This window comes from Chaetodon auriga, chromosome 2, assembly GCF_051107435.1.
Source record: "Chaetodon auriga isolate fChaAug3 chromosome 2, fChaAug3.hap1, whole genome shotgun sequence".
NCBI lineage: Eukaryota > Metazoa > Chordata > Actinopteri > Chaetodontiformes > Chaetodontidae > Chaetodon > Chaetodon auriga.
Window position 1 is genome coordinate 29,876,490 of NC_135075.1, and position 7,624 is coordinate 29,884,113.

Sequence of the window (7,624 nt, forward strand, 5' to 3'; positions counted from 1 at the left end):
GCAGAAATGGGACATATTTTACCTTCAAGCTGAGGAAACTCTGCCCTGCTAACACCCACAGCAACACCCACTTTGGGAAATCAATCAAATACTTCAAATGCCGACTGTTAATCTCCACGCCGAACTCTAAAAACAGACCGTGTGCAGTCATCACAGTGGTCTCTGTCTGCTACCCGACCTCGCTCATTCACTGAAAACCTGAATCCATAAACTTTATTTAGTTTAGTTATCGTTCATTTCATGCAAAAGCTTAAGTTATATGAGATTTAAATATATTTTGAGAGTGACTGTCAAACAAGCACCATCTTACATTTCTCTGCTGTGGAGGCGCTCATGTGTTTTCTGCTCAGCTCAACTTTTTCCTTTCGCTTCATGTGAACGTTCATGTCACCTTGTATTAAACTCAGTTCAGGAGCTGCTGCATCAGCAGCTTTCCTCTGTCTGCACAGTCCCAGCAGCTGTGTGTGTGAGTGTGTGCGTGTGTGTGTGCATATAAATGGCAGAAGATGAGAGAAGTGATGTAAAATGGGAGAGGAAAATGGGTTACAGTCGGGTTATTATTAGTGTCAGTTAAGACCTGTTTGTCCTCAGAAGTACAGGAAAATCTTCAGTTACCTCCAGTTTAAGAGTTTAGATCAGGTTTAGCTTTTGGTTCAGAGCTGTGTGAGCTTCAGCTCGACCCCGACACACGCAAAGGAAGAGGAAAGATGCCTCTTTGCTGTCTTATTCATTGGTTATGATGCTGGGAGGGAAGAAACACAGCGTTTGTTTTAAAGGGTTACAAAGAAAGAGGTCTCGATCGCACCAGCCGCCCCCAATTAACTGGTCTTCAATCTGAAATGTGTCCCCGAAAGTAGCCTAAGTGACACCCACCCACCCACTCACACACACGTGCGCGCTCACACACACACACACACACACACACACACACACACACACACACACACACAGACAAACACTTATGCAAAATGCCTGTTTCCCTTTCATGAACACACAAACACAATGTACCCATTTAGCAGCAGAGTAGAGTTACACTGAACAGAAGGCGGAGAGAGTGGGAAGAGAGGCATTATGTGTGTGTGTGCGTGTGTGTGCGTGTGTGTGTGTGTGTGTGTGTGTGTGTGTGTGTATGTGTGTGTCTGTTGTTGGACTGGAGGTATGCAGATCTGTGCACACCTTAGCACAACAACAAACACAAAGACGTCACGGTGAAGTCAGTGGAGTGGGTTACATAAGGAGCGCGGACTCGCTCGTATTGGGCTGAATCAGTGTGAACATGAGACGCCGGCTGCGCTGTGAATGGCTGCATTTCATAAAGGAAACACTGATCTCTGCTCTTTGTTGGCTGGAAACAGGAAACAATTGTGACTGTGAAGGCAGCAGAGAGGAAGAGGCTGCGTTTCTGACTGAAGATGATAGACGTCGATTAAACGAGGCTGATCAATGAGAAGCGTCTGGTGGACACGGGAGGTCATGACAGTCAGTGATGACAGAAACATGGAGGACAAGACAGAAACCAAAGTAAACGTGCAGGGTCGGCCTCAATCCCTCAAACAATAGATGAGACAAAAGCCAAAGGAGAACAGTAATAAGTGTGTGTGGGATTTCAGTCCAAACAGGAACTCTTTCACATAAATAACGAACAGCTGCAGCTCCGTTATTATTGACCCCCAGAGGTTTCCAGTAGGCTGTAATGAATGTTACCAGTCTCTTATTTGTGCACGGAAGTTGCACGAGGAAATATTCTTATTGACAGTAATTGCATGGCAGCGCTGCAGCAGGGGGAGGGAGGACTGCACCAACTGTTGGGAACAGCTATTAACACCCACAGTGTTCATTCACACTGAGCAGCGAGCTTCATGTGTCGCTTTATCCCACAACAGCATCCACAGCCGCTTTCCAGTCTTCATGCTAAGCTAAGCTAAGCTGCTGCTAGCTGTAGCTTCATATCAGCCGAGTTATTATTGTGAGCATTTCCCCAAATGTCAAACTGGTCCCTGTGGGTTTTGGTGGGGTGACAGTACATCACGTGTAAAATGAAATGGTCTGAGTGGAGCCGTTCAGTTTGGAGTTAATATCTTGAGCTCGAGCACAGACTTTCACAGTCGCTCTCCACCCACAGCTCCGACACTCTGACAGAACGGCATTGATGAAGTGGCGCCGGTTAGCAGCGAAAGGTTGCAGCTCAAACCGCAGTGTGAGACTGGCGTATTGTCAAAAGACAGTTTGTTCTCTCTGACAAAAGATACTGCCAAAATAAAAGGTTGAAATTAAAATAACCCTCACAAATGAAGTCTTGTTGGGACAAAGTGTGTTCAGTGTCTCTGAACACAAGAGACCGACGCACCGAAAACTGCAGCGCTCACATTAAACTTCACTGAGCGTAGTTTATATTCAGGACTCTGTGGGCACTGATATAAAGAAACACTGAGCCCTCACAGAAACGCTGAACCAACAATGAATGATTCAAAGCCAGACAACTCGTTTCAACCTGTAGTCATTATTTATTCATTTTAGGCCCCGTTTGGTCCACTTACTGAGGGACCAAGACCTTCACAGAGCTGTGAGGTGAAGGACGTTTCATCCATGTGTGAACAATTATTTCGTCATCACAACACACACGACACCATGGACATGAGTGTTGTCCATGAGCAGTTATTATATCTCCTGGTTAAAATGCTGCCTTCAGGATTATGAATGGCTGATGTTAAACATGTGGTTAATATAAAAAAGCAGGTATTCAGACCAAAAACAGTGTTGTGCTAAAACAATGCAACCATCTTTGCACACAGAGCTAAAGTCAGTCCGCAGCCATGCTGTGAGGCTGAGCTAAATGCTAACTTCATTATGCTAACATGCTCACAATGACAATGCTAACATGCCAATGTTTAGCATGTGTAAGGTTTACCATTCGGACCAGCTTAGTTTAACATGTTAGCATGCAAAAACTGGCTAATTATGACAAAACACGAAATGCAGCAGAGGCTGGTGGGAATTTCATGGTAAAACAAAGGACTGTTGTTGAACTGTTTCAGGACAAAAACAATGGCAGGCTGCTGGTGGCGTGACAAGAAAAGTCAGAGGACCAGCAGTCGTTAGTCTGCATCATGTGGCTGAATGGAGGTCTGAACCGAACTTCATGGTAAACTGTCCAATAGTTGTTGAGTTATTTAAGTGTGGACCAACGAGCTGGACGGACCAACTGACCAACATTTCCGTCCTTAGAGCTGAGAGTGTGACTGAAGAAGCTGCTGTCAGCTGCCGGTGTGAATACAAACCTCCTGCTTTCACACACATAACACTCCCGTCCACGCCCTTACTTTCCACCTCGCTGCAGAGGCGGCAGCATAATTCCTGTAATTCTTAAACTCTGGGTTTTACTGCAGACAGAATCAGTGAAGCGAGCAGAAACTATGAGGCCCGAGCTGTGTGGAAAAAATGATGATGCCTCGACTGAGTCATGAGCTGCTTTATGAAAACACTGTGTGCTAAAAAATGTCCCAGCGGTGTGAATATGATTAGAATATTAAACCAGTTATTACACTGTAAGCAAACACTTCCAGCTCGACAGCTGTCATGTCAAATAAAACCTGTATTTTAGACACAGTCATATAATGTTTTATAATGTCATCGGGCAGATGGCTGATTCAGCCCAGCTTACTTCACATAAGTGTTTCTTACATGTGGATCTCACAGCTGGAAAGCACTCAGGTGTTTTGGGACCCGTCCAGCCTGCAGGACGTGGAGGAGGCCCAGTCTGCTCTGACAGTAGTTGTAGGTTTGTTTGATAATCCCTTACAACGAGCCAAATGGTGCGTAATTCATAGTTCACCTGATCTGCCGAGTCATATTATTCTCCTTGGACCCACCGTCACACTGCTCATTCCCCAGAGCCGGCAGCAGCCAACTGACTGGACTACGAGAAGCAACTGTCGCTGTCGGAGAATCACTGAGTAAACTCAAGCTTCAATAAGTTTGGGTTTAATTTGTTGACCAACTGTTGCATCGAGTCTCAAACATCGACTGTATAAAAGATGCTCGTAGCCTCCGTGACATCATCGTGAAGCTCAGTGACTCAGTCGCCATCTTGGCAGTGCCTGACCCCATGGGTGGAGCTGAGGTGGCTGAATGAAGCCTGGTTGCTGAAAGCCAGCAGCTAGCTGTCACTCAAAGCAGCCATGCTCATAATCATGCTTAACTTTAAGCCTTAATATAATCTAAATCCAACCTTGAACAGTTAAAACTGCTGTTTTACCAGCAGTGTGTACCAGACTGTAAACATGTTTATTTCAGCTGTAAAGTTGGACATTTTAACGTGGGGGTCTATGGGGACTGACCGATATAGACTCATCTTGTAAAAAAGTGAAAATACTATAGGCTAATAATAAATGTATATATTAACAGGTAAGTTTACCCACATTGTGTCTTCTGGTGTGGACAGTTTGTGTATTATTTGTCCAGGATTTGAAGTTGAATGGAAGTTATTGGTTCTCTTTACATTTAAACAACAGCCATGCTAATGACTCTGTGAGGTTTTATTAAGACACAGAGGTGCTTGAGCATAATGCTAACATGCTAGCATGGCAATATGCTCACACCGTCGGCATGCTAACATTAGCTGATTCACCCTGATCACAAAGTCCAGCTGAGGCTGATGGGAACATGATGATGATGGCCTGATGGTGGCACATGAAAACAATGCATCAGATACTTGTAGAGATATGGCGGCCTGACTGACCAGCTGACGTCAGCATCCACAGAGACGGGTGGTTTTTCTGAGGATAATGAAAGTCTGCAGCTCAGAGATCATGAAAGTGGTGCTGATAGACGAGGCTTAGAGAGAAGAAGGAACATGGGAGGATGAATTAAACTGGATAAAATGTAAATAAAGGCAAAGTTTGTGCACAAAGAGACACAAACATGTTGTGTCAGCTGCAGGATTCTTGTTCCAGCAGGTTCAGCGCATGTCAGCCTCCTCCCACATCATCGGCCCAAGAGGACCAACCGCTTTCCACTTTCCCAGAGAGCGATTCCTTCATGCGTGTGTGTGTGTGTGTGTGTGTTTAGGGTGTGAAGCGTCATTTGTCACCTGGAGCAGCAAAATATTGTGATTTATGAACGACTGGAGCATGTGGAGATTCAGGCTGTTCAAACATGTTCCAGCAATTAAATACTCTGATAAAACTCTGCAGAGTTATAATATTATATTTCTTCATTAAACAAATTTAAACAAAAAAAATTAAACAAAAAAGAGGCAAATTCACACTGAATGCAAAGTCTGCAGCACACGCTGCAGAAACGACTGATTTCTCTCTGATGATAGTATAATTTAAGGGTTGAATATCGGACTGAAGGACTCTGCTGTGGAAGCAGCTCCTTCAGTTCTGACTGACGGCCGTGGACTCTCAGGTATTTAACCTCTGTGAGCTCGTCATCATGGTCATTGACGCCACCTGGCTCGTTAGTGTTCAGGTAGTGGTTGGAGTCACCCGGAGCCAAACGAGGAAACAGAGAACAAGAAGAGAAAAGCTGCAGGTTGTTTCTCTTCCATGCACACAAACACACCACCGCGCTCATGCTACATGCTACATGCTAACTTTTTTCCAGCTGCCACTCGCTGCAGGTTTTTAGGGTATTGTTATTATCTGTGCACATTTTATTGATTATGCACCGATTTGAGGACGGGGTGGAGTCATGAAGTGACTCTCAGAATTGATAAAGACTCGAAGCTGAACATCGCTGACCTGCAGCAGTGCAAGAGGTTACAGCTTCTCTGTGACCCAGATGTCAGGATCTGACTGTCACCCTGGGATCCTCCATAATGAACCTGGTTGGTGACCCAGTTTAGGTCCTGACACATTAAAGGAGCATAAATGTCCTACTGGGAAACACACTTTCAGTTCTGAATGCAAGTGAAGTGACTCCTCGGCCACACCAGCAGTGTGAGTCCATCACTTTGGTTCAGACCATGAGATGTTTAGCAGACGTTCGTGGTCCTCAGAGGGTGAGTCATACTGACTTATGGGAATCTTCTTCTTCAGGAAGAAGTCCAACTTCAAGCCTCCTTGGATAACTGTGACCTGAATGGCTGAAAACCTTCCTCTAGCTCTTCTTGACATGAGGTTCAGGTGAAATATCTCAACAGCTTTTTGGACTGGATTGGATTGGAGTTCGACAGGGACGTTCATGATCCCCAGAGGACGTATGAAATCAGACTTCTCTCTCACAGCACCAGCAAAGTTTTCACAGATTCAGTGAAATTTAGTTTTTCTGGTGACATCTTTGGTGATCCTCTGACTTCTCCTCCAGCGCCAACACGAGGGTCACATTCCTGGTCTTGAGTGAATTATCTTGGCAGCTTTGATGGACTGTGATGATATCAGTCAGACATTCGTGTTCCCTGCGGGGTAAATGCTAAATCTGGGGGAACAAACCCGCAAAACTATTGACTTTTCCATCACTGACGAGCAGCTGTTCACTGGCAGCAGAGCAGTGGAACTGTACAGCAACACCCACTGACTAATCATGTATTCCAATGCCTTCAAGGTTTTTTTATACGGCGTGTGGAAACCATGTAGGATTTTAATTTCATACATAGTGATGGAGGGCGTGTGTGGCTGTGATATAAGTTTAAAATGGGTGATGCCTTCGAGTGTTAACACATTCTCCACCCGCAGCCTCTCAGTCTGTCAGTTTGGGACTGAGGTGAATTTAGCGTCACGTCCGTCCAACGTTTTCACTGTTATGAGAGACAAAAGACTGTGTGTGTGCGTGTGTGTGTGTGTGTGCGTGTGTGTGTGTGTGTGTGTGTGCGTGTGTGTGTGTGTGTGTGTGTGTGCGTGTGTGCGTGTGTGTGTGTGTGTGTGCGTGTGTGTGTGTGTGTGTGTGTGTGTGTGTGTGTGTGTGCGTGTGTGTGTGTGTGTGTGTGTGTGTGTGTGTATGCTGATTTGAGGCTTGTATCATACTTTTGTACGAGCGTTTGTGGATATTCTGATGGGATTAAACCTGATCTGTACCTGAGGCAGGCAGGCAGCAGGAAGGACTGGAAAGACTGGGAAGGTTATAAGATCCAAACTCCTGCTCCACATTTAATGCCACAGACCAGACACACACACACATGCACATGCGCGCACACAAACGCACACGCACACACACGCACACACAAGCAGATAATAGCACTGTTGCTTCGTAAAACTGGTTTCTTTATGAATGGATACAACAGTCAGCAGGTTAACCTACAAAAATCCTCTTTTCACAACAGAAGAATACAACAGAACAGAATATAGATGCAGGCCTTGAACGCATCGTCTGGACCTCCTGACACTGATAAGAATGGCACACTAGACTGATCAAAAACCTGGTGTTTGGTTTTTAAACCTTCTGCCTCAGAGGTCTGAAGGACCGTCTGACCGAGTTCATGGGAGTTTACGACTTTCCGCTGACGGCGGAGACACTCGTTTAGTGCAGACGTCCATCTGATAACGTGTCTGCAGAGGCCATAAAAGTGAACTGTGGACAAAGAAGAAGACAATACGCCAACATGCTTCACACGGTTCTCGCTCTGTGGGGAAGCACAGAAAAGCGTGAAGACAGAATATTAAACGATGTTTTTCTCACTGTTTCT